Genomic DNA, 27,782 nt, shown 5'->3' with positions numbered 1-27,782 from the left:
CAGAGTGTTTATTTGTGTAGTGGATGTAGTGGTTGCAGTGGCTGCAGTGGCTGTGGATTGCATGCAGTGTGTGTAGTGAATGCATTGTGTGTCTGTATAGTGGATGCAGCGTGTGTGTATTTTGTAATGGATGCAGTGTGTGGATAGCGGATGCAGAGCGTGTGTGTATATAGTGGATGCAGTGTGTGTGTCTGTATAGTGGATGCAATGTGTGTGTGTACTGGATGCAGTGTGTGTGTATAGTGAATGCAGTGTGTGTGAGTGTATGTGTATAGTGAATGCAGGAGGGGGGACACAATGAGGGAGGGGGTGTCAGGCGGCAGAGTGACTGAGGGAGGTAGGGGTGACACAGTAAGGTAGGGGGTGACACAGTGAGGGAGGGGGTGACAGAGTGACTGAGGGAGGGAGGGGGTGACAGTGAGGGAGAGGATTGTAATTTTAATAATACCTTAATTTTTTTTTCCCTGGTGGTCCAGTGTCTTTGATGTCCAGTGGGCTGTCTCTTCAATCTGCCCTGAGAGGCAGAGAGCCAGCACAGTCTGCAGCTCCGCTGGGTGAAAGCTGCAGACTGTGCAGTGTCTTGCGATATCCAAAAGTCAAGGCGTTGTTGTGGTAACCCGCGGCAACGCTCTGATTGGCTGGAGGTCGTGAGAGGCTCTCTGCCCTGAGAGGCTCTCTGCCTCTCAGGGCAGACTGGAGGGGCCTCGCACCCGGCGGCATTCCTGTGTCCTGGTGTCGGGTCCTTGGTGTGGGAGTGAGGACCTGACACAGTCCGCCTGCCCAATTGGCGAGTTAGACAGCCGCAAGATCTTAGGCTATTATACTGATATTGCAAGCATTTACTTGAATCCTATAAAGTCTGCTATTAATTATTGTAGTGGATGATTAAGGTTTTTATATATGTAGGAGGGGCATTTTATTTTATTGCACTAAAAGCTAACCGTACTATGACATTTTCAGTTAAAATATCATGCAAAACCTGAAAAATGAAATTTCCTAATTTCTTTCTCATTTTTAAATTTTATTCATGTCATTTGTCCTTAAGGGGTTAAATTATGTTTCATATATAAATATTTGATATGACATGAAAGCCCTGTTTCTCCCTAACAAAATGATATATAGTAAATGTCAGTGCACTTCATATGAAAGAGGTAAATTATGGTTGAACAGTCTTATTGTTCAAATTCCAGGTTTTGTTGTGGCTCAAAATGTATTTTGTTCTTTATCTTTTTTTTATCTTTTGATCCTGTAACTGTGCCTACGCTTGGTAACTCCTTAATTTCTGTCTTTCACTGAAATCATACTCAAAGCGAAACAAAAAAAAAATCTAACGTGGACATTAAGGATACCCGTGATACCTAGACTTGTTTTACATTCAGACATTGTGTAACAGTAACTGGGCTGTGGTCATTATGCAAATTGGCTGTAACTTTTACAATATAACTTTGCTAACATTACCATCATTCGGCCAGAAACCAAAAAGAAGTGGATTTTACACAATTTAGAAATACCGTATACCATAAATTTAACGTGAATCTTTAGTTATTAGTTTCCCCATCCCTTTAAATGGTTAAAAAAAGTGTTTATTCCCCACTTCATTTACTGTCACCTTATAGTGCATTATGTGTGAATGGAATGACATAACACTTATCGTTTACATATCAACTTCCTTCTTTGCAAAGCACATTCTGTTCTTTAGTGAGTAAGTAAGGAAGTGTTAGCACCTGAAAACGTGACTGTGTGTCGGATTTTAGCACCTGACTATGATTCTATATATTTTGCTTTTAGCATTTTTCTTCTACAATTGAGAATTTATTTTACAGGTTTTGAAATAGGAAAAATGAAACATGAATCTGGGGAATGTTCATCCTATAAAACTGTGTTTGATCTACTATGATTATTTATATTTATATTTATTCGTATGAATTTTTAAATATACGGACTAAATGTGCCTCCGAATTGTAAAAATCATGGAAATCTAATTTGGGTGTTCTCTCCACGTAATTCAGAGATTTGTACCCGATGTTCTTGTAACATTTTGTAATTGTCTGATTTATTGTTAAATTTCTCCTTTTGTAATATTGTAAAGCGCTGCAGAATACGTTGGCGCTATATAAATACTACTAATAATAGTAATAATGTCAAACACTTACGTGGGAAATCCATCCTCCGGGGACTCTTGTCAATGCAAGTTAAAACAGGGTCCTGTAATGAGCCACCTGTGACTTGGAGGGGTACAAAACCAAGGGAGGTGCACCCCGGGTGACAGGCGGTTCACAGGGCGGGGGGGGGGGGGGGAGGAAGAGCAACGCACACCCCTCCTGCAAGAGCATTCACCTATCCCCCCACACCCCTTACAAAAGAAAGAAAACCAAGTATGCATGAGTTTGTGTGTGTATATACATGTGTGTGTGTGTGTGTGTATTCATAGGAGTCTGTGTGCGTGCTTGTGTATGAATGTATGTATATGAGTCTGTGTTTACATATGAATGTGTGCTTGTGTATGTGTCTTGTGTGTTTATATGAATGTAAATATGTGTAAAATGAATGTCTATGCAACTAAATGTGTATATCTATGTAAATGTCTGTATGTGTGAATTCCCTGACCATAGGGTGGTTGGAGGGTGCATATAAAAATTCTACAGTTTGTGGGGCTAAGCAAATTTCCACCGCCGGTGACATGTAAACTTAATACACGTCTGCTTTGGTGGCTGGTATTTCTACCCCCTAGCTTCCATACCTCTCTACATTGATGTACGAGCAAGGGATCGCTTACAATTTGAGAGCATCAGTAAATGTTTTGAGCTGATTTTGACAGTGCTTGCTTTTCATACCATATGTAATGCTTGAATGACGGTAAATTAAGTATGAGGAAGTAACAGTACTAGGATTTACCCAGCGAGAAACCCACAGCCCCAGAAGAGATATTCCAGAACATTAGTGAATGGTGAATCTATTTCGGAGGATTCTGTTTAAAGAGTATAGAAATGAAGTGTACTCACTGAAGCATACAGTAAATGAGGATTCTTTGGATCTTTGCCTGGGTGAGAAGTCACAAAAGGTCAACACCAGGAATCTACGCTAGTTACACGTTTAAAATATTACACCTTCAGAGAGGAACTGGTGGTCACTGAAAGCTAGTGTAAGCCATTTTTCTGCTCTCGCAACTAGTGTACTTTCATAAAACTATTTATTATGTGTCATAACATCCCAGTATTTGCATACTTCACATTTACCTATTTTACAAAAATATTAGATGTTCCTTATGTGCCATCTTAGATTATGATATCTATTATCTACTAATCCCAGTTGTGACAATAGCTTCCTTTTTGACGATGTTCAAACGTTGTGTAACCAATTGTGTTGGTGTTAGGGTAGATGACTTTCTCTTAATTATCTATAGTTTCCACGTACATGTAGCCCCTCTCACCTTTACTTAGGAGACAGATACCAACAACTATTTCAATTTTCCAAACTGTTCTAGGAGTATTTTAGCAAGCAACTGTGAAAATACATATAATATAGTATACATATACTTATATATACATCGTATATATGTCAACAATGAAAGCAGACATGGGACTTGCATACAAATATAATCCTCCAATCAGGGCCGGTGCAAGAATTTTTAGGTACACAGGCGGAGATCCATTTTGCCGCCCCATCACTCCCTTGATGGCGCCACTTACAAACACAAAGATTATTGCTTTGGACTGGGTTTTCCTCATTTACCTTGATCCTGGGCATTAAAATTCACAGTATTGTGTGTTATGTATGAGTTAATCCCAGAGATCCACAGCAAAAAAAAAACAGAAATGTCTTTTTTGAGTGTATCACAAATCGTTAATGTGCATAGTAGATTATTACAGAGCTCCACACCTATAAAAATGAATGTGCATTTTGTATAACACTATCACAGAGCTCCACTATAATAAACCTCATAATAATGTAATGTAATGTGTGGTGGCTGTGTTTGGTCTGTGTGTGATATGTTTCATGGGCTGTGTGTAGTGGGTGTTTAATTCATATAATAAATATAAATATGTTTTACCTCTACTCCTGTTTACTTTTTTTTGTATGGAGGGAACTAAATTCCCTGGTGGCCTGGTGGTAAAACGCATGTCCTGTACTTATGACTGGTGCACTGCAGACCCCTCCTTCTAGTCTGGTGCTTGTTATGAGTCAAAGTTCAGGCTAGGAATCCCGGTGTCAGTGCATTGACTCTTTAACTGGGCACCAAAACCATGAGACAGTAATTATAATAGTCTGCACCAGACACAGGTGCATACCATGCATTCCACCTACGGGTCACCAAGAATTAAATTTTTATTTATTATATTGTTGATCTTGTAATATATTGGAAAAAAAAAAAAGTTAAACAAAGGGAACAAAATGCTAGAGAGTAATGTGTCATTACAATGACACAAGGGAGATAGAGTAACAAAGGGTTGGGGGACAGAGAGTAACAGGAAATTATGGGGCAAAGTGATACAGGGCTAGGGGTGTAGAGTGACAAAGTGATAGCAGGGTTGGGGATTAGGGGTACAGAGTGACAGGGCTAGGCCGACAAGGGATTAGGGAGACAGAGTGACACAGGACTAGGGGACTAGGGATCAGGGGGACAGTGACACAGGGCTAGGGGGACAAAGTGATACATGTCTAGGGAAGCAGTGTATTAGGAGGACAGAGTGACACAGGGTTTGTTGGGCAGGAGATTAGGGAAAAGAGTGACACAGGCCTAGGGGGACAGTTACCCATGGCTAGGGAGCAGGGGGACACTGACACAGAGCTACGGCGGCAGGGGATTAGGGAGACAAAGTGACATAGTAATAGGGGGCAGTGATTAGGGGAACAGAGTGACACAGGGCTGTGGGCAGGGGATTAGGGGGACAGTGACACAGAGCTATGGGATTAGGGGAACAGTGACCCATGTCTAGGGGGCAGGTAGACAGTGACACTGGGCTAGGGGGGCAGGGAATTAGGGCTACAATGACACCGGGCTCGGGTGACAGAGTGACACAGGGCAACGGGGGCAGGGGATTATGGGGCAGAGTGACATAGTAATAGGGGGCAGGGATTGGGGAACAGAGTGACATAGTAATAGGGGGCAGGGATAAGGGGGGCAGAGTGACACAGAGCTAGGGGGCAGGGGGCCAGAGTGACACAGGGTTAGGGGATTAGTGGGCCAGTGACACAGGTCTAGGGGGCTGGGGGATATGGTGACAAAAGGCTAGAGTGCAGGGGTTTAGTGGGGACAGACCTAGTGGGCAAGGGGGCATAGTGACACAGGGCCAGGGGGGAGGTGGACATAGTTACACAGGGCTAGGGGGCAGGGGACATAGTGACACAGGGCTAGGGGGCAGGGGTTAGTGGGGAGGTGACAGGCCTAGGGCACAGGGGGATATAGCGACACAGGCCTAGGGGGCAGGGGGGACACAGGGCTAGGGGGACATAGTGACACAGGGCTAAAGGGCAGGGGTACAGAGTGACACAGAGCTAGGGGCATGGGATTAGTGGGGTAGTGACACAGGCCTAGGGAGAAGGGGGACATAGTGACACAGGGCAAGGGGGTCAGTGACACAGGGCTAGGGGGACAGAGTGATACAGGGCTAGGGGGACAGTGACACAGGCCTAGGTTGCAGGGGATTAGTGGGCAGTGACACAGGCCTAGGGGGAAGAGGAACAGAGTGATACAGGGCTAGGGGGACAGAGTGATACTGGGCTAGGGGGACAGTGATACAGGCCTAGGGGGCAGGGGGCATAGTGACACAGGGCTAGGGGGACAGAGTGATACAGGGCTAGGGGGACAGTGACACAGGCCAAGTGTGCAGGGGATTAGTGGGGAGGTGACAGGCCTAGGGCACAGGGGGATATAGCGACACAGGCCTAGCGGGCAGGGGGGACACAGGGCTAGGGGGGTGGGTCAGAGTGACCCAGGGCTAGGGGGACATAGTGACACAGGGCTAAAGGGCAGGGGTACCGAGTGACACAGAGCTAGGGGCATGGGATTAGTGGGGCAGTGACACAGGCCTAGGGAGAAGGGGGACATAGTGACACAGGGCAAGGGGGACAGTGACACAGGGCTAGGGGGACAGAGTGATACAGGGCTAGGGGGACAGTAACACAGGCGTAGGTGGCAGGGGATTAGTGGGCAGTGACACAGGCCTAGGGGGAAGAGGAACAGAGTGATACAGGGCTAGGGGGACAGAGTGATACAGGGCTAGGGGGACAGTGATACAGGCCTAGGGGGCAGGGGGCATAGTGACACAGGGCTAGGGGGACAGAGTGATACAGGGCTAGGGGGACAGTGACACAGGCCAAGTGTGCAGGGGATTAGTGGGGCAGTGCCTAGGGGGCATAGTGACACAGGACTGGGGGGGGGGCAGAGTGACACAGGGCAGGGGGCAGGGGATTAGTGGGGCTGTGACACAGTGCTAAGGGGATTAGGGGTATAGTGATACAGGGCTAGGGATCAGGGGATTATTGGGACAGACTGAAACAGGGCTAAGGGAAAAAATGACAGGGAATTAAAGACTCTAACCTCACTCTGTCTTGATAGCCATGAGACCGCCGGGGAGTTGGAATGCAGGGAGGAGGAAGTGCCCCGCCCATCAGACTACTCTGACATATCAGAGCAGCACTGGGAACCGGGCAGCAAATCAGCAGCAGGAAATATTTTTAATATGTGAGTCACAGGCAAAGGGCTCAGGATTCGGATTTTTGCACCCCACCTCGTGTTGCGCCCTAAGGCGGCCGCCTGTGCCGCCTTATGGATGCGCCGGCCCTGCCTCCAATGCATTTAATTAGTAATTGTGCACAGCTACACCTGGTGTCATAGGTAGATTGATCTTTGTGACATCAATGCATACAGGTAGAGGCGGGGGGTGCAGATTAGCTGCTGTGAATTCAGAATAGTGAAGCTCTTCTGCAGGGGTTTAAAACACATCTTGGATTTTTTTTTAAGTTTCATATCATTAAGGAGCTATTCTTACAGAGCTATTCTTAGGTTGAGCCGTGTCCCATTGCATAAGTTTGTTCGCGTTGCAGTTCTGCTGTACAGAACGCTTACATATTTAGCAAACCGGCATTAACCATGTTTGCGAGCTGAAATTCAGCCCTAATGCTGTACATATTGCATGTCCAGTGATCACTCCACCACTTCTGTCCATGTCGTATACGTAGTCTCTAGTCGAGGATCAGTGGTGGGAGCCTTATCCTCTGATACACAGTCAGCCAGAGTCCAGCCTCAGTACATTAAACACTGTGTGACAGATTCCAGCATTATGTGCAAGGCTTACTCTGTCTCTCATAGATTTCATGGCAGCAACTGCAGAAAAAAAAAAGGCCTTAGTTTAATGAGCTTACCATATGACTCAATACTTTTAGAAAAACATTCCAAATAATTTATCTACAAAAAGTCCCATAGGTGACTTCTTTAGATAAACCGTTTGGAAAGTTGAGTAGCACTGGATGCAGCTAGACATTTGAGACTTATCACTTATACACGCTGGGATTTGGCCTCCCTAGCCCACCCCTAGCAGCGCCCATGTTTTATACCCGAGGAAGGAAGTTTCACTGTGAGTTTTAATTTTTGGCAGACAGACACGTTTATCAGGGTATTGTCTGACATCGTGGTGTGAGATCATTGCAGTCTGTTTTTGTCACTATTGCTTGATAGCTGTCTGTGGTTTGTGTATCTCACAATCTGCTGTACAGCTGGTACTACTCATACTGCGCATGTGATAATGGATATGAAAGAGATACAATGTCTAAAGAACTGGGCACAGGTGTATGGTCCAGGGCAAAATTATTGAACAGAAACAAATGACGTTTTGGCTCAGCATTAGCCTTTATCAAGAGGAACAAGTTGTTGCTTCATGTAGCCATGTGACGTATAATAAAGTGACGTACTATTATATGTATATAAAGCCATACCAGGAGAGAGCAGAAGGTGTACATACAACCACAACACTGCAAAGGGCATGGCACTAGAGAGTGTACATAATATGGCAACCGGGGAAAAGAATGAGACCACCTGAGAATGTATGTAATACCACAGCAGGACGAAGAAGAGAGTGTCCCAGAGTGTATGTAGAACCCAACAGGGTAAACGGGAGAGCATATGAAATGATTAAGTAGGCAGTATTATGTGAAAATTGCCCAGCATCATTTCTGTCAGGCCAAAATTTATATTTATATAAAATATAAAAAAAAAAAAAAAATTATTATATATATATAGGTGTATATATCTAACACATTTATTACATCATCTTAATAAACCTGGTTTGCAATATTTCCCCCATTGTTCCATGGCATTATTCTTTAAATACACTTTAATAAACTTTGAGGAAATTTTGCTGTCTGTCTGGTTTAAATTTTCCTCCTCATTGCATTGACTTCCAGTGAGTGACTGCTTCCTCATACCAAACAAACTGTAATCTGAACGCACGTGAATGCCTAAACATGGGCTTGTGAATCCTAGTTTGGTTAAACTAAGTTGACCTCAAACTACTTCCTATTATGTTTATGACTTTTTTTTAAAAATGGTACTTTTTTGGGAAAAAATATATTATTGCCGATACATTTTTTTTTCAATTACTTTAATTATAAAATATGTCTCAAACACCATGGTAGGCAGCTGAAATTAAATAATACAACCCACCGCAATTACATAGTGCTTTATTATAATAGGTAGGCAAAATAATATAAGTGAAAAAAAACAAAGAAACTTTATTTTGGATATGGTTTTTTCTCTAAACAGTGAATTGTGGTAGATTTAAAAAAATAAAATAAAAAAAAATACAATAATAACAAAGTATTTAACCAGGAAAGGTACATTCAGATTACTTTGGTTACATATGCAAATATGCAATTTTACTTTAAATAGTTAGCATGGTGTAGATGACTGTAAAATATTTTGACCTTTATTTTGCAGGTTTCTAATTCAGCGCTATTCACTGTTTAGTTAAAAAAAGTATATATGTTGATGCCATTAGCAAAATGTACAACATGTCATATTGCAAGTCTCTTCCTTAGTGAGGTGACACCCAGCGAGGCACTTCTGTCTGGGGCCGGTGCTCAAAAAAACCCATCTTATTGTTTGTGTGTAGTTTAAAGTGATTCTATAGTTTAAGGAATTCAAAGCTGTATTCCTTGCACTTTAGTTTCCTTGCACACACATCCCTCCCTACCCCCCTACCCTCTCATTGGCAGTGAAAGGATCAAAAAACCCTTTGTGTACTCACCTGATTCCAGCACCAATCTCCCTCAGCACTGGGACCTCTCTCCACCTCCTCCGACATCATCCGACGGGGGGCTAATGTGATTGCCGCTAGAACACTAGGCCCTCCCTATAGGAAAGCATTTCCTATGGGGTTTTTACTGACGCTGGGTGTCCTCATGCAGAGTCTAGCGTCAGTTAGGTGAGCAAAAGTAACCTAACAACCAGGAAGTGCCTCTAGTGGCTGTCTGATTGACAGCCACTAGAGGCAGGCTTAGTCTTGCAATGTAATCATTGTAGCGTCTCAAAATCTGCAATGCTTTATATTGCAGGATTAAGGGGGACAGGGATCTTCAAAGAGCTGATGTGGTCTGCATGCATAATGTGTCCCTTTAATGGTTTAAGAGAATATGCAACCCTTCCCAGAGATCAGGCTGTACACAATATTACCCTTTATTACAGGAGGATTATCAGCTGTGCCCAAAACTGTCAATGAGAAAAGGGACATACACCCACCAGAACCCTTGCAATATACAATGAGAGTCCATGGAATTTCACCAACTAAATGTTGTGCAATGGATTTGGAAGCAATTCTATTTCTAAGGCACTAGATATGAAACACAGTTTGATATCAAATGAGTTTAGATAAGACGTAATTAGTCAGAAATCATAAGCACCTGTACAAAATATATTGTTATTGTATATTTTCAGACTAGTCCTCAGATACCTGTCTTGAAGCAAACGTGTCTGCAATAATGTCTAATGATACCTCGGAACGCTGTAATTGTAATTTGAGAGCAAAAGGGAGCAGTATTGCATAATGGCATCCAAAAACAACAGTGTGTAGAGTTTACTGTTAATTCTCCCCCTCCTCCTATTTCATCTGTCTTTGTCTGGGATCAGAATCATGTTACCAAAGACACCTATATAATTGTGTTTTAATATTGTTTATTGATGAAATGTGTTTGGAATTTTTAATCTAATTTGGCCCGGACTTCCCATTTTTAGAAACACGTTCTGAATAGGTCTGAGTGACAATAACAGGGTGATTTGTATTGTTTATTTTTGGGTCTGGTACTGGGAGGAAGTGATTTTAGCCATTGCACCGACTAAACAAAGTCATGTCTGGAGATGACTTTATTTGTGACATATGTGTGTTAGTGTATCTACATTTGCATATTATTATGTCTTTATGTATGCATGCTTGCTTGTGTCTGTGTGTGTTACCATGTTGCTAATTAAGTGGGGATGTTTGGCAAGTTATATATGTGTGTGTTAGTAGTTAGTTTTGTGTGTGTGTGTGTGTTTTTGGATAATTATATGTATGTGGTTGAGTACATTACAGCTGAACGTGAGGCAGTATAAATTTTTCTTGTTGTGGCCTTCAAATGGTAAGGGTGGCCCGGCCTAGCGACGTAAAACCTGTTATTGCTACAAGAAAAAGATTTACACTCACAAGTATGAGAAATGATCTAAGCTATGTCTTGGTTTTGTCTTGCAGACTGACTGAGAGGCAATTTACCGCTGCAAAAATATTACCAACATAAATAAATTGCATGCTGCAATCTGTGAGGTTCTCTCACCCTGAGAAAGAAGTGCCTATCATCTCTCTCAATCGTTAGAAATAAAAAATACATTTATGGATTCTACTCTTCCTCCACCACATGTGAGGGACAACTAGGCAGAGGTTGGTGATTAGTCTTCCCCTTTCTCCGCTGTGTGCAAAAGGGTCGAGAGCAATACCATAACTCAGCAGGGGTCAGGCAAATTTCACCTACCAGTTCCTGGATTGAGGGTAAAAAACAGCAGCCACGTCCGAGTCACCTAATCCAATTATAAATGGACCAGAGGATGCTCAGTTCCTGGTCCTAAGAGCAGTAGTGTCACAGATTGCCAAATCTCTCTGTATCAATCACACTCAGTGGACAATAGAGCTGTGAGTTCCAATGGAGAACTTTTGTCCCCTACATGCTTAGCAAAAGATGAAACAGTGAGCAATCCTGGCTTACGCAGTGTCCATTTAGACATGTGTACGGTTAGAGCCATGCAAAAGAGGGTGCACAGCACCTGGTATCTCACCTTGCAGGATGGTCTTTCAATTAGCCAGAGCAGGCATCTGCCTAGAGGCAAACTATATCAGTGAGGAGGCAGCTGTGATCGCACAATGCTCAGGTTGGACAGCTCCCTCACACTGCCTGTAGTTATGCCAGGAGCTGGGATGTGACGTTACACTGGTATTAGCATCAGTAATGGGCATGCAAGAGAACTGGGCAACCTGACCTCAGCGATTACTGCAGCTCTGCGTTAGTCAACATGGATGAAGATCCACTCCAGGTCTCCCAGGCATGGGAGGCTGGGTGGACCTCTACATAAAAGTCCGTGCTTGTATGTGTGGGTGTGTTTATATGTGTGTGTGTGAAAGAGTATGTGAAAGTATTACATTGTATGTATGTGAGAGTGTGTACGTGAGTATTTGTGTGTGTGAAAGAGAAAATGTATATTCTTTACACATTCTTCACATAGAAGAATACAAAGAATGTGTGTTATTCCAAAAAGCTTCATAAATTCTGCGTCTATATTACTCCAGTGTTACTCAAAGCACTATGGACACTTTAGTGTTTTGGAGTGTTATGCTGCAAGGTGCAAGGCTAGATCAGTATGAGTATTTAGGTTAGTTGATATAGGTGTAACACCACCTCAGGCAGCACCATTAGCCAGCTAAGATAGATAATTCTGGGCATAGCAGGACCCAGGTAAGTAGATACTTTTTGGACATTTGGAGCAGCACTAGGCAACTTCTCCTAGCACCATAACCACTACAATGGGCTGGAATGTTTATGATGCTTAGAGTATCCCTTTAAAAGTAAACCGAGCCATGTCTCCCAGTCATATTAGCCCATCTTACTTTCCAGTCATACAAACCCACCACACCATATACCCTTCCCCAGTCATTTACCCATGCAGTCATTTACCTCACCCACACAGTTGCACACACTCAGTTACTAAAACACCCACACAGTCAGATAATTTCATCTAAGTACTTTCACCCATCCATTCAGATATCTCAACCCACTAAATTCTCTCATCCAGTTACACCGAGTTGCACAACACCTCCAGTTACACACACACATCTACGGACCCTGTCACACTAAAGTGGGCATGCAAAATGCTTTCTTCATTTCAAGATATTTCCCTCTGTCACTTCTTCTTCTTAGAGGGTGGATGTGATCAAGAAAGTGATATCTAACTGCACAACATTGTACTTTTGTGTAACAAAGTACCGTATATACTCGTGTATAAGTCGATCTCATGTATAAGTCGAGTGCAATTTTGTGACCAACAATTGTGAAATATGCTATGCCTCGTGGATAAGTCGAGGGTAAAACTTGGGACTATGAAATTCTGTGATTTTTATAATTATATACACACACACTCATACAAACACACACACACACTCTGCATTATATACACACACACACACTCATACAAACACACACACACTCTGCATTATATACACACACACACACTCATACAAACACACACTCTGCATTATATAAACACACTCTGTGTGTTTGTGTGAATGCAGTGTGTGTGTTTGTATGAGTGTGTGTGTATATAATGCAGAGTGTGTGTGTGTGTGTGTGTGTGTGTGTGTGTGTGTGTAGTGTGTGTAGTGTGTGAGGGGAGGGCATTTTTATTAGTTTTAATTTTTTTATTTAAATATTCTATTTTTTTTATTTTAATATTATAATTATTTTTTATTTTAATATTTTTTATTAAATTTTTTATTTTATTTTATTATAATTTTTTATTATTAAAAAAAAATGTTTGTCCCTGGTGGTCCAGTGGTGTGTACTGTGCAGGAGGGGGGCTGGCAGGAAGCGTTTACTTATGTTTCCTGCAGCTCCTGTCAGCTCCCTTCTCCTGCGTTCCGGTCAGCTCCCCTGTAAGTCTCGCGGTTTGCGTGCCGCGCGGAGCGTTGCCACGGTAACCCGTGACAACGCTCTGACGCCGCGGTTCTTGCGAGATTTACAGGGGAAATGACCAGAACGCAGGAGAAGGGAGCTGCAGGAAAGGTAAGTAAACGCTTCCTGCCAGCCCCCAACAGGACCGCCGGGCTTGTAATGAGCCCGGCGGTCCTGGTCTGTATTATGGCAATGTAAGTTGCCATAATACAGACATTGACTCAAGTATAAGTCGAGTGGGGGTTTTTCAGCACAAAAAATGTGCAGAAAAACTAGACTTATACTCGAGTATATATGGTATGTCACAATTTAAATGTTTTGTTTGTTTGTTAACTTTTAATATCATAGTGTTCTTTCCCTATATAGAGAAAACCACACGAACAATTTATGAAATCTTCTACAAAGGTGGAGTGGTACATATAGAATCATTTGATTGTATAATATTGACCCATCCTGGAGTGTGTAAAGCAATCTCATAACACGAGCCGCAACTGTGAGCACTCCAATGAACAAACACTAAATACTCTAAATTACTATTTAATAGACATACCCCAATTAAATCATGTATGCATTAATTTATGCATTTTTCATTCAGAGATATATCTAAAAACAGCTGGCAAAACCTGCAGTTCTCTTGTCTGCAGCCATTGCAAGCTCTCCCCTTCTAACACCACCCAGACTTTATGTGACTGTCTAATCACAGACTTCCCGATGCAGCTCAATGAGAAGTCTTTGCAAAGTTGGTGCTCTGGGCAATTGCAGACTCTTGAGTTTAGCTCCACTGAGCTAACCAAACCAGGTAGTAACAGGATCTGTTGTCTGATTGACAGATGGGGAGGGATTATGGTTAATTTATAAAAGTGCCAATTTTTATTGAAATCTGCACTTTTTGTAAAATGCAAAAAAAAAAAAAAGAAGAGGGCACACTCTTCACACATAAAGCTCATCCACTTTTCTGCAAGCTAAGTGATTTAGGTATGCAGAGTGGTCGTTAAAACTAAAGCCCGTACTGTATTTGAACGTTTCAGTAGATTCCTTATCTATTGCCTTGGAGAATAGTACGTGACCACTATTATCGCCCTGGGAAAGTACAATCTGTACTGTCAATGCTGTGTGGTATCTAGGACACCTTATGTGTCAGGCACGAATTTTGAAAGTAAAGCGAAAATTAATGGGAGAAAATAATTCACCTGTAAGTAAATAGACTAATACGAGCAGAGTAAAAACTTTATCTCACATGCAAATGTTGCACTCTGGCAATTCATATAAATCAAAGAACTCCTACTCCCATCATGCTTTAACCATAATAATTATTTGGTTTATTATGGCATATGATTGAGAATTAGTGAGAAATATGTAGCTGAGAAGGAATGAGTGAAGGAGAAATTATCAAAGGGAGAAACCACAATTAAACGTTAAACCTCGTATGGTGTTTATTCACTAAACAACAAATTGAAAAACAAATAAACAATTAGGTAACCAAAGCCAAGCTGTGATTATAGTTGCATTATTAGTTTTCTCTTTTACCTTAGGATCAGCCAATTTGGCTTTCTAATCACCCTAAATCTGGGTTGAGTGAATAAAACAGTTTACTGGAATGCACATTACCATCCTCAAATAAACCATATCCTATATGATTATAAGGAAAGTAAAGGTAAGTAAGTTATTGTCTAAATAATCTAATGTACCACACCATATATAACCCCTATATCCACAGACATATCTACTGAAAATAGCACCTGGGGCAAGCACTACAATTGCACCACTGTCCAAACAGTGTTAGTTTATCTGCCATTAAAGACCCACTATAGGCACCCAGACCACTTCAGCTCAATGAAGTGGTCTGGGTGCTAGGTCCCTCTAGTTTTAACCCTGCACCTGAAAACATAGTAGTTTCAGAGAAACTGCTATGTTTCACTGAGGGTTAATCCAGCCTCTAGTGGCTGTCTCACTGACAGCCGCTAGAGGCGCTTCAGCGCTTCTCACTGTGAAAATCACAGTGAGAAGACGCTGACGTCCATAAGAAAGCATTGAGATTCAGGTAAGTCACTGAAGGGGTTTTCACCCATTCAGCAACATGGGATGGGGGATGGGAGGGAGGGGGGCACTGCAGGATTCTGCAGTGCCAGGGAAATGGATTTGTTTTCCTGGCAGTGCAGAGTCCCTTTAAATTTAGCCCTTTTTATTATATTGGAATAAGTTGGCGTTGGCAGTATATAAATACCAATAATGATAATAATAACTATAATAATAACTATAGTTTGCAGATGACATGGCAATGGGATTGGGATCACAGAGTTATGTTAGATTCAGTTAAGCAAGAATTCACATTTACAGTGATGTTTGGTTAGTCTGGATGTTTGTCCTCTTTACTCTTCCGTCCCATCCTAACAGGACGCTAATGTGGTGGCCAAATTTTTGAGTTACCATCAATTAATTTTGATTAATTAATTTTTGAGTTACCACCATTAATGATTGATTTTTATTATTTTTATTAAATCACAAATTATTTTGTTTCTGATGGTATGGCACATCTATGGGGGCTAAATTTGCACCATCATATGCTATATATATATATGATCGTGTGGGAACTGTGCCACGTCTTTGGAGATGGTAACGCCTATAGACATATGATTGTTTGGTATGGCAACTACATTGATGATCCCCTCTAGGTGTGGGATAGAAGTCAACAGGATCTTTATTAATTTATTCTTGATGTTTTTGAATAACAAGAACCTCAATTTGAAATTCACATAATGTGTTGACACAAAGCAGGTCAACTAATTGGATTTAAAAAGAGTGGATGGTGCAAACTGCAGGGTCATATCTAAAAATATAGAAAATCTATGGCAGGGATTACATTTCTTTAGGCAAGTAGTTGCCATCCTCCCAACACTTTAAAATCTGTTGTGGGAGAATGTATTAGATTAAGAAGATGTTGTTGCTCCGTTTTAAATTTTGAAGCCAAGTCGGAGGAACCTAAAGCACTCGTCACAGAGGTGTTACAGCCTCCGTTCAATTGACCAGGGATACAATAAATAAGAAACAAAGAAATAAGGATGTTCTGCTTTGGGATGATAAATAAAATAAGATCAAACGCAGGAAGACTAATTTTCATAATACAAATGGCTTACCCATTTTTGTACTGATTATAGCCGCCAACTTGGTGACATTAGGAACATATGACATAAATATTTCCACTATTGGGTTCTAATGGTTTTTATAGAGATTCATGTAATTGCTCATTATTCTCTCCGAGTCATTTCACTTATCAAACAAGCAGAATGGCGAAACATAATTGGATTTATAATTCTGGTACATTTAAATATGGTCGATGCAAGACGTGTAATTATATTTTTAAAATTGTAAAGAAGTAATATCATCAGTTACCCAACAGAGCTTCCCTATAACAAGTGTCACCAATGCAAATCTAAAGCAGTGGCTTACTTAATAACCTGTGGTACATGCAATGCCAATATGTAGGGCAGGTTAAACATATCCCTAAACCCGCATGCCAAACATATGCATAACGTTACTTTGACTAGAAGATCTACTCCCATTTCACTGCATTTTAAGGATGGTATAAATGGTAATCTTTCTCAGTAGAAAAACAAAATAGGGATAATCTATAATTATATATAATTGTATATAATTAACTTACAACATATAACCGTTAACGAGGAGGAGAATCCTGTATTGAATGCTATAAAATGACAGTAGGTATGTATCAAATGGGTAAACCAACTGGCTTTATTAACCTTGCCCAAAATGTATTACCCAGAACTAGTGGCATTTATAAAAGCAGAAATGGATAAATTGGTAATAATATTGGTGGTCTATTAAAGCATACAGTCTCTTAATTTACACACACATATATATATATATATATATATATATATATATATATATATATATATATATATATACAAAACAAATATAGCTTGGCACTCACCCTGTCTCAATATTGTAGTTTTAGATGCCTTGGTGCTATCCCACGTTTGAGAGATATGTATGCAGAAATAAGGGAAGCACTCTCCGGTCTTGATAAAAGGTCATTCAGTATTTTATTTCCAAAAACGGATTTACATTCTTAGATCGACGTTTCGACCCCTCAGGGTCTTCCTCAAGATCCATCCGATCAGATCCGATCTTGAGGAAGACCCTGAGGGGTCGAAACGTCGATCTAAGAATGTAAATCCGTTTTTTGAAATAAAATACTGAATGACCTTTTATCAAGAGTGCTTCCCTTATTTCTGCATATATATATATATATATATATATCATGTTAATCTGTTCCCGGATAAGCCTCTTATTATATAATCCTAATAAGACTTTGGAAAGGTAGGCTTATATGGACCGAAACACGTAAAAGGTAAACAATTAAGGGAGAGACTCACTAATGTGTTAAACGGTTCGTGTTAGGAGGTTAGTATTGTGGAGGAATATTCGGCAAGTGGTTCCAAGACATATAAATGGCCATCGAGCAGTAGAGCAGTCATACAGTTGATGACTTCTATGTAGATAAAGTACATCTAAGGTATAACCTAATTAGAGTAAAGGAGGCTAAAATTAAGGAGGAATATATGGCAAAAGGCTCTAAAGCATGGCCTATAAATATATGGCTAAAAGGCAATACAACATAAATATACTAGGTATCTTATGTGGATAAAGTGTACCCAGTGTATGGAGAGCCGTATGGATTATCACAACGGTGATTATATGGGACGCTAATGTCCAGGTACCCCTTGAGCTGTTGGCTTAATAGCTATCAAGTCCGCTGTACTCACCTATGGTTGATATAATGTGTATTGGTAGGGTTAAATATTCCTGCTGCCAATACTCAGTAATTACCATCTGTCTCAGTACATCAGGATGATTAGATACCATTAAGACTGTAAAGAGGGGTATTAAGACGTTCACTGCTTATAAGCTTGTCTAATTGCCTCCTCCACACATCCTCCAAATGAAGGATATAAGCTTGATAACAAACCAATCAACTGTGCCGTCCATAGGATTTCCACATAGGTGCCTGTTGGACTGAACTGAGGATCAATTTCTCACGTCTGTCTAGATGCATCTAGGTAGTAAAATATCATCAGGACTATCACGCACAGGATTGTTGCAACCGTTCACCATTCATACCATGATATGTCAGGGGAGAAACTTTCACAATGAAAGTTTCCAGTATATAAAGGTATATATATAAGCTGCAATTCTTCAATTGCAGCTCCAAAAGACTTATTTACCTTCTGACCTGCCAATGTGGTTTAATGTACGTTGGCAAAACTTTAATGGGCCCGCGGTGCTAGTATTGCGGCTGCACCGGGGCCCGCAAACTAAGGCGGCCCACCGGGTGGCCCATACCCTTAGGGCCACCCAGTGAGCATGTTCCAGCAGGAGTCCGGTCGGCGCCGTGGCCCTTTAACAGCGCGACTGGGCCCTTGCTTAACGGCTGCATAGGAGGAAGTGATGTCCGCGAATCACTTCCTCCCAGTCCCACCTCACAGACATCGGGCCGCGCGGGAGGCTGCTGAGCCAGGATCCAGTGAGAAGGGGGAGCAAGCAGAGCCAGACTCCCAACTACCCCAGCCAGCACACTGGACCCCAGGGAAGGAAGCTTCTTTCAAAGGTAGGAAACTGAAGAGTGTCTGTCTGTGTGTGTGTGTGTGTGTGTCAGTATGTTTGTCTGTGTGTCAGTATGTCTGTCTATGTGTGTCAGTATGTCTGTCTGTGTGTGTGTCAGTATGTTTGTCTGTGTGTCAGTATGTATGTCTGTGTGTGTCAGTATGTCTGTGTGTGTGTGTCAGTATGTCTGTGTGTGTGTGTCAGTATGTCTGTGTGTGTGTCAGTATGTCTGTGTGTGTGTCAGTATGTATGTCCGTGTGTGTGCCAGTATGTCTGTGTATGTGTGTCAGTATGTCTGTGTGTCAGTATGTATGTCTGTGTGTCAGCATGTGTGTGTGTGTCAGTATGTCTGTCTGTGTGGCAGTATGTCTGTCTGTGTGTCAGTATGTATGTCTGTGTGTGTCAGTATGTATGTGTGTGTGTCAGTATGTCTGTCTGTGTGTCAGTATGTATGTCTGTGTGTCAGTTTGTATGTCTTTGTGTGTGTCAGTATGTCTGTGTGTGTGTCAGTATGTATGTCTTTGTGTGTGTCAGTATGTCTGTGTGTGTGTCAGTATGTATGTCTTTGTGTGTGTCAGTATGTCTGTGTGTGTCAGTATGTATGTATGTCTGTGTGTGTGTCAGTATGTATGTCTTTGTGTGTGTCAGTATGTATGTCTTTGTGTGTGTCAGTATGTCTGTGTGTGTGTCAGTATGTATGTGTCAGTCAGTATATGTCTGTGTGTCAGTTTGTATGTCTTTGTGTGTGTCAGTATGTCTGTGTGTGTGTCAGTATGTATGTATGTCTGTGTGTGTCAGTATGTATGTGTCAGTCAGTATATGTCTGTGTGTCAGTTTGTATGTCTTTGTGTGTGTCAGTATGTCTGTGTGTGTGTCAGTATGTATGTATGTCTGTGTGTGTCAGTATGTATGTGTCAGTCAGTATATGCCTGTGTGTCAGTTTGTATGTCTGTGTGTGTGTCAGTATGTATGTATGTATGTGTGTGTGTATGTCAGTATGTGTCAGTTTGTGTGTCTGTATGTATGTCGGTGTGCCAGTCAGTATGTCTGTGTATGTGTCAGTATGTATGTCTGTCACAGTGTCAGTATGTCTGTCACAGTGTCAGTATGTCTCTCACAGTGTCTGTGTGTGTGTGTCAGTGTGTATCTGTATGTTGTCAGTATGTATGTATCTGTGTGTGTGCCAGTGTGCATACCTGTGCATGTATCTATATGTAGCCAATGTGTGTATCTGCATGTGTGTCAGTGTTTGTATCTGCATTTGTCAGGTTATGTATCTGTGTGTCTGTATGTTGTCATTGTGTGTGTCTGTGTATCTGTATGTTGTAAGTATATCTGCATGTGTCAGTGTGTGCATCTGTGTGTCTGCATGTGTGCCAGGTTGTGTGTCTGTATGTGTGTGTGTGTCAGTGTGTGTAAATGTGTCTGTATAGCTGCATTGTATGATTGTGTATATCTGTGTATCTGCAAGTGTTTCTGTGTGTGTATGTGTATCACAGTGTGTGTGTTTGTGACAGTGCATGTGTATTTGTGCATACATCTCAGCATTCAACACTACACGCATACACACCTGCATACACACCTGCATTCAAACTTCAACACTACATATAAACACACCTCTTTTTTAAACAACAAAATTATATATAAACACCAGTGTATTCATAAACCAACACTACACATAAATGCATACTTGTATTTAAATGCCATCTCCACATACAAACACACCCCTACATTCACACAAACATACTCCATACAAAAACATGCTTACACTCAAACACACAAATACTGCTCAGTGCTAAATACAACCCTGCATGCATGGGAAAATGGTAGCGCCCCAGCTGTCAAAGCATTGTTGGAGTTGCATGACAGATGGGGATCTACCTTTTGCCCCCTCTTGCCCAAAATAATTCATGCACCAGAGCCCTCTCTACTTTACGTCCGCCTCTGCGTTGGGGTGGAGGGCATAATTGCATGCCAGGGAGGGGACGACAGGGTTCAGGGGGCCCAAGCAAATGTTTGCCCAGGGTCCAATCCATATTAAAGACGGCCCTGCATGTGCTTCATTTATTTAGGAAAGAAAAGGCAGAAGGATGTGCAATGGGAAGAGGGCAGGCCAGCAGAGGCAGTGGTTTGGGAAATGTTCTGCTGGAAAACTTTGGGTCCTGGAAGTCATGGGAATGTTTATTTGACAGCACCACCTACCTAAAGACTGATCATTGCAGATCATGTACACCCCTTCATGGAAATTCACCCTGCCACACTGCAAAAATCTTCATGAATGGTTTGAGGAACATGACAAAGTTCACATTACCCAGATCTCAATCTGATTGAGCCTCTGTGGGATGTGTTGAAACAACAAATGCGGTCCATGGAGGACCCACCTCACAACTTGCACGAAAGAAAGGATCTGCTGTTAATGTCTTGGTGCCAGATACCACAGAACACATTTTGAAGACTTGTGGAGTCCATGCCTCAACGAATCAGAATTGCTTTGGCAGCACAAGGGGGACCTACACAATATTAGGCAGTGATTTTATTGGTTTAATTTCCCCAGCTTTTCTCCATGCTTGTAGGTATCTCTGCCACTGTAACTGAATGTCCTCAGTATTAATGAGAGTTCTAAGAGTTAATCAATGTTGGCGATCCCACCAGGGGGAGGTTTTCACTGCAGTCACACTGTAACTGTTGACAAAGCACCCAGTGCATTCTTGAATTGTGTTTCTTTTTATAAGGTGTGCAGTATGTCTCCTCCACCCCACTATTTTTCTTGCACAGTTAAATTGTACTGCCTTTCTGGCGATAGGTGTTGTTGCATTATTTTATTCACTTGGCATACAAATAAAGAGAAGATCTACTTAATGTTACACTATTTTCTTCTTCTCAAGGTGGAGGGCAATATCTGGCCATTTTTTTAATGATTTTTTAAAGATTTTTTTGCAAAGGACAGGGTGCACATTGTCATAATGCAAGTAAAAAGTATTTGTGTACGGGGTAATTAGAGGACGTACAATTAAAAGTATGTAGTTCGATAAGGGACCAAAGTCGGTTGAGGTGTGCCGAAACCGACGAGAGGTCAGGCCTGCAAAAGAGGGCAAAAATAGAAGATAAGATTAATTCACAAATTAGCAATCATTTAGTCACATTATCGACAAGACAGTCTGATTTCTATCCATTGTAAACCAACTTACCATATTGCTACTTATGTGTGTCGTAACACGCCCATTAGAGGCTGCTGTTGTATTGACATGGAATGAGTGGCCCGAGTAGGAGGAAGGATTAATGCCTTGGGGGGAATAATTAAAGTAACACATATCACAGTTATTAAAGATAGTTAGGTTTAGTTAGGGACCTGGCTAACCTGGTCTTTGATTCCGAGTACAAATTTTGAACCGGGCACAATTTAAAATGCCCAACTGATATGTTTTGGTATGAGGAGTAGATAATGTAACGATTGTTGATTCCTGAATTCTTTACGCATAGGTGAAGGTCGAAATGTTTTCGACAGCAAGATTTTTTCTTCTAGCCTCAAGAAAACGTAGAAAGCCAAGTGAGCTGATGACTTAAATTAGTAGGGTTATAAAAGGGAGGCTTAATGGTTAATTCGAAAATTCCCCCTAAGATTTACTGTTGATAGGGAGTGAATTGAATGATTTGTGGAGTTTTGATCTCTGGCACTAGTCGGCACCTTTACTGAATAAGAAAAGAAAATGGGAGCTGTTGGGTATATGGTCTACACGTAATGTTAAATTCCTGTAGGTATAGTTTTAATTGTATTGTAGGCTGGTTTCAAAGAGATGTGGTAAAAATTGTGCAAGCAACCATTTATAATTGGAACGCATTTATTATCTTGAATCATACACAATACTTACACATATCGTAGGCTTTAGAGTAAGTTTGCTTAGTGTTAGTAGACAAATCTACCTGCTTAAAAAACTCTAACTTAAGGCATGATTAGACCTTTTTGAACTGCAGAGGATCTCTGGACTGAATGTTCTTTAAGCTCAACAGTTACCTTTAAGCAACGCCTGACCTCAGGACATTAGGAGTGGCCAGGGCGGGGGATACTGCGGGGGACCCTTGGCAGGCTTGTTTCTAGTGGATGAACGTTAACACATCCTTACATGTGTGAATAACTGGAAATAACCACAGAGAAAAAGGACTGAAAAATGCATCTAACAAAACTATCTGACGTGATGCGAACCGAAGAATAAAATGAAATACTGTGACTAACAGTAAGGAAAATGTGCTCTTAAGAGAGGAACCTGAAAAGGAGCTTTGATTGTGGTTTAATATATGATAATAAATACCCTATAATCGTTTACTTGACAGGCTTGGGACCGTAAATGTCTGTATTATAAGATGCCTATAGGTGTAACTTCTAAGACAGAAACAGATAGCATGACCGAAAGTCAATCCTGATGGACTTCTTGAACATAAATAACATAGTGAGATGTATGTAATATTAAATAGCGTAACAAATGATTGAATGCGCATGGAGAACCTTGCGAATGTCAGGCGTGCCGAGACAAGCCCCTATTAGCTGTTAAGGATTTGAATTGTATTAGTTTGTTCGTAATGAAGGCCGAGTGATGCCTCGATGTCTGATATGAAACAAGTGGGAATTCTGGTTTACCCTGTCTTTATTAGATTGCTAATGCTTTAACCTGCATTACCTTGTATAATTGACGTAGACGTGATAATTTAGCGGTAGTATGAGTCAACGTATGGTCATTTAGAACTCAATGTACTGAAATGCCCCTAATGGGCGGCCAAGTAATAAATAGTATATCTGTAATGAATAAATCTGGAAGCAGTCACTATATATATGAGGACCTGACGATGGTCTGATACAAGGCCTAAATATGTACCATGTGTAAACGTAAAAGGCAGCGTGTGGCCCAACATACGTATTTAACGGAAAATATATGTAAGAAATAAAATGCCTGAAACAAATTGTTGGAGGAAACCGGTGATCTTGGTTTCTACTAGATTGATATGGGCACCGAGTGTATGTGGTATAATAGGATCACAAAGTGAGTGACAAGTTGGGGAAATATGTATATTTGGTATCATCCTTGTACTGCTATATCTAATTATCTAGTAGACCCTCAGCCCGTAAGTGATTGACGTATTGAAAGCATGGATTAGCCTTGTATGATAGTTCTGACATACTGTTTGTATTACTGTAAGGGTATATAAACTCACCATCGAAACTAAAGTTATAACGAGGCGGGAAATAATCCGCTAGGATACCTGATCTGATTATCGGATCTGAAACATAGTGGGTATGCATGATGCCTCCAAGTACTATGTGTGTGTGTGTGCTGGCTGACTAGCTAGTGCCGCATTGCGGCGAAACGATTACTCTAGGTTGGTGACAGGTGAGGCCCTGCTAATTGCCAAGCGGCTTGAGAGGCTCTATCTATGCGTTGGCGCGAGGGGATAGCGTGACCACTGAACGTTGTGGTAGAATGGGAGTGACAGGTGAGGCCCTCTCTATGCCACAATGCAAGGCGACTAACTATGATTTGGCCCGAGGGGCGTAGTACCTCCGAGTATGAGGATGGGTGTTGGCCTCGCGGGACCACTAACCTAAGGCAAAGAAGCCAGGGGGAATGATAACTAGTGGACACCTAGGAACCTGACAGCCAGCCACTGCTAACTAAGAGGGAAGGTTAGTTAGTGAGAGATAGGACATACCATGGGATGAAAACATGGGGGATAATGAAGTAGAATTGTAAGGCCCGTTTTGCTCACCAGAGGTTAAAAACCATTTAGGCGATATTCCCCTTTCCAGAAGCACAGGCAGCAACTGTAAGCACCAATCTCCCGAACTGCAAACTCTACGAATCCTGGAAAACAGCCGAACAGGAAAACCATACGAAAGGGTTACACTCCTGGCAGTCAGCATACAATCCAATTCCCCCAATAACGAGACGACACTTCGTTTTGAGGGTTAAGCAGAATCTGCAGATTTATTCACACAACCTCCTTTTAAGACATTCTCCCATGCAAGGGAGGGATCCACAACAATTAGTACAACAGCCAATAATGTACCAGTTACCTCCCACCCATCTCCTTCCACTAACTTATCTGTTAACATAATTAAACAGTCCACAATTTCCCCCAAGTTTTAGATGTACCCCAAATATGGTAGGTACACCTTTCACCTGATCTGGGCGAGCAATATACTCAAAATCACCCAGATCAGACATGGGGTTTAGGAGTTATGGCTGTTTAAAGTTTTGACCGACCGCACAGGCAAAGTATCCGAAATTAGTTCCATATACTTTGGCCCTGTGGTCGGTCACAGAAAAGTGAATGAAAACATACGAATTGCCTGGGTTATAGAGCCTGGGGAAGATTTGAATGAATCCCCTTGTTCGTGGGTTTCTTTCTACCGAACGGCGGGCCATTCGGTAGTTTCTACACAAATTTATGGTCTGGAGGTCTCATCGGTGTTTGCCTAGTCGAGTGTCCGATTTTAGTTCCAGACACTCGACGGCAAAACACCGCTGTTCGTGAGTTTAAGATGGCCGCCGCCACGTGTTCGTTTCCCGAATGGCGGCCACCCAGAGGACAAAACCACACATTGCCAATTACCCGTTTGCAACATTGTTGCGAACGGTAATTGGAGGCACACTTTAATCCTGGGTGGTCTGGTTGTTCGGTAGTTTCACTCAATATAATGAATGGAGTGATTCTACCGAACAATCAGACGAATGCTGCATACACATAACACAGTTTACCGAACACATAATATTAAAGACAGCCTGAATGCAATCTGCTACACAGTCTTAAAGGGGCATTGTTCCTAAAAGTCATAATATGTCCACGGATGGCCCTTAAAGGGCCAGTAGCAGCAATTTAAAATACCACATGCCCGAATATTGCATTCAAAGGTACAAATTTACCAGGGGCCATAGTCAGCAGGTAGGAGGCGGGCAACCAGGCTTCTCCAGTTCACAGTGGCGAGGTTGGTTCCGCCACACCCTGTGAGCGCGTCGGGTCCAGATGGTCAGTACGTATCAACTAGAATGCGTATATGTATGTATGTGTGTATAGCCCTCGGGGCTCGTAAGTTTTTTTTTTTTTCATCTCCTCTCCTCTACCACACCTCTTTGGTCATGAATAGTATCCAATTAGCGAAATTTAGAAGCAGTGTAACACTTGCAATGATTACAACCGTAATTTAAATGGTACTCATTGGAGATAATGTGCGGGTAATTTGATTTGTATCCTTACTTAACCCTTTCAACACACTTGTGTGATTTTGCAGATCAGGAAGAGTTAAAACTATTGAGCTGGACATGTGTTTTCTTTGTACTTGGTTTCAACAATGTATTAGCCTTTAACCCAAACAGGGCATCCTCTGCTATTTCCAAACACCTGCCCTCTTTAATCCGAAACACCGTTCCCGAGATAAGCATAATTTTTAATCGGAAGAAATCGTGTGTACAGCATTGATTGATCTTTCTTTGAGGATTTGTTTTACACATTTGGTCCGAGGATAGATTTGTTAGGGAAATAAAATTAACATATGCCGGCTAATTGTTCCTCTTTCTTGGGTAGCTGCCAGGAGAAGCACATTAGAAGTCTAATAATAACTACTAGCACCCCCGAAGTCGTTCAGAAGTGCATCTGTTCCCAATAAACTGCAAACTATTATTCAGCTCCCACTCAAAGCCGGCTGGCTGAAATGGGAATTAAATGCTCTGCTTCATACGTTTCGAAAATCAATTGTACGTGCTTGTTCACGCAGGCTGCAACATCTTTCACAAGCTTAGGATTGCAGGCAATATTTTACTAGACTTGTTTCATATCTAATTAGAACAAAAGTGCAAACATACTGTAGCAAAGAAACCGTCTATTGTTTGACATAGCCAAGCAAAATAACATTGAGTGCCAAATACTGTTTTGAGAGCGCAGTTTGTGGATTCTAAATTAATGTATATTAAAGCAACAGTGTACGTCTGTGCATAATTAAACATCCTCCTGTGTGTCTTTAGCATATTATAGCATATAATACATAATAGCAAAATTAAATGTTTTGGCATTAAATTCACTAATCAATGTGACAATGTTAATAACCCTGTTAACCAATATTATTTCCCTTGTATGTGAATTATAAACTGTCACGTGTAATCAGATTGCCTTCTTGTTTATGATATCAAGCTGTAGGATTTGTTCATGTTGCATATAAATTGTATGTTTTTACGATACTGACATTGCGCAAGTGCTTGGGTTTAGCATGTACTGGGAGAAGGCATGTAAAATGTTACCCTTTACCGACTGTATGAACTGTGCAGATAGTTTGACCATACCAGTTTGCCGCTAATTATTTAACTAAGCCACACGTCTTTCGAAAATATATATGCATAAAGTACTTGAGGAACAATAATGGGAAGAGAAACGTACAACAAGATTGTAAATTGTTAAACAGAAAATAGCCCTAACACGGCTATTTGCCGATTACCTGACGTTCGAATGTTTGGTGGTTCGTTTATACGAACGGAGGAGCAGTAGACAGGATGCAGTAATTTATATGAATTATCCCCTTAAGGACCAAACTTCTGGAATAAAAGGGAATCATGACATGTCAAACATGTCATGTGTCCTTAAGGGGTTAATAAAAGAACGAATAATCAGCCGAATTGCCACCTGTGATTGCGGTCTCATACGTGAGATTGTATATACAGTTAAAGAAAAAGTAGAACGGCGGGAATAGCCCAAACGCGGCTATTCTCGCCAGTTACCTGGTGTTCGTTAGTTTGTGAGTTTGCGAGCGTCTGTGCGAACAGAGGTTGGTGGGAAGCCGCAAGGAATGACGGGACTGGAAGTGCGCTGTTGAGGACCCAGAAGTTGTGCTGACGAGAGGGAGGCCAGAACTTCCAGACGGCGGGGTTACTGGGGATTTGAATAGGAAAATAACCCCTCCCACAAATTCAGGCATATGCCTTCCACTTAACATA

The sequence above is a fragment of the Pelobates fuscus genome, chromosome 6 (assembly GCF_036172605.1).
Source record: "Pelobates fuscus isolate aPelFus1 chromosome 6, aPelFus1.pri, whole genome shotgun sequence".
NCBI classification, from domain to species: domain Eukaryota; kingdom Metazoa; phylum Chordata; class Amphibia; order Anura; family Pelobatidae; genus Pelobates; species Pelobates fuscus.
The sequence above is the reverse complement of the archived record's forward strand: the minus strand, read 5'-3'. Positions refer to the sequence as shown.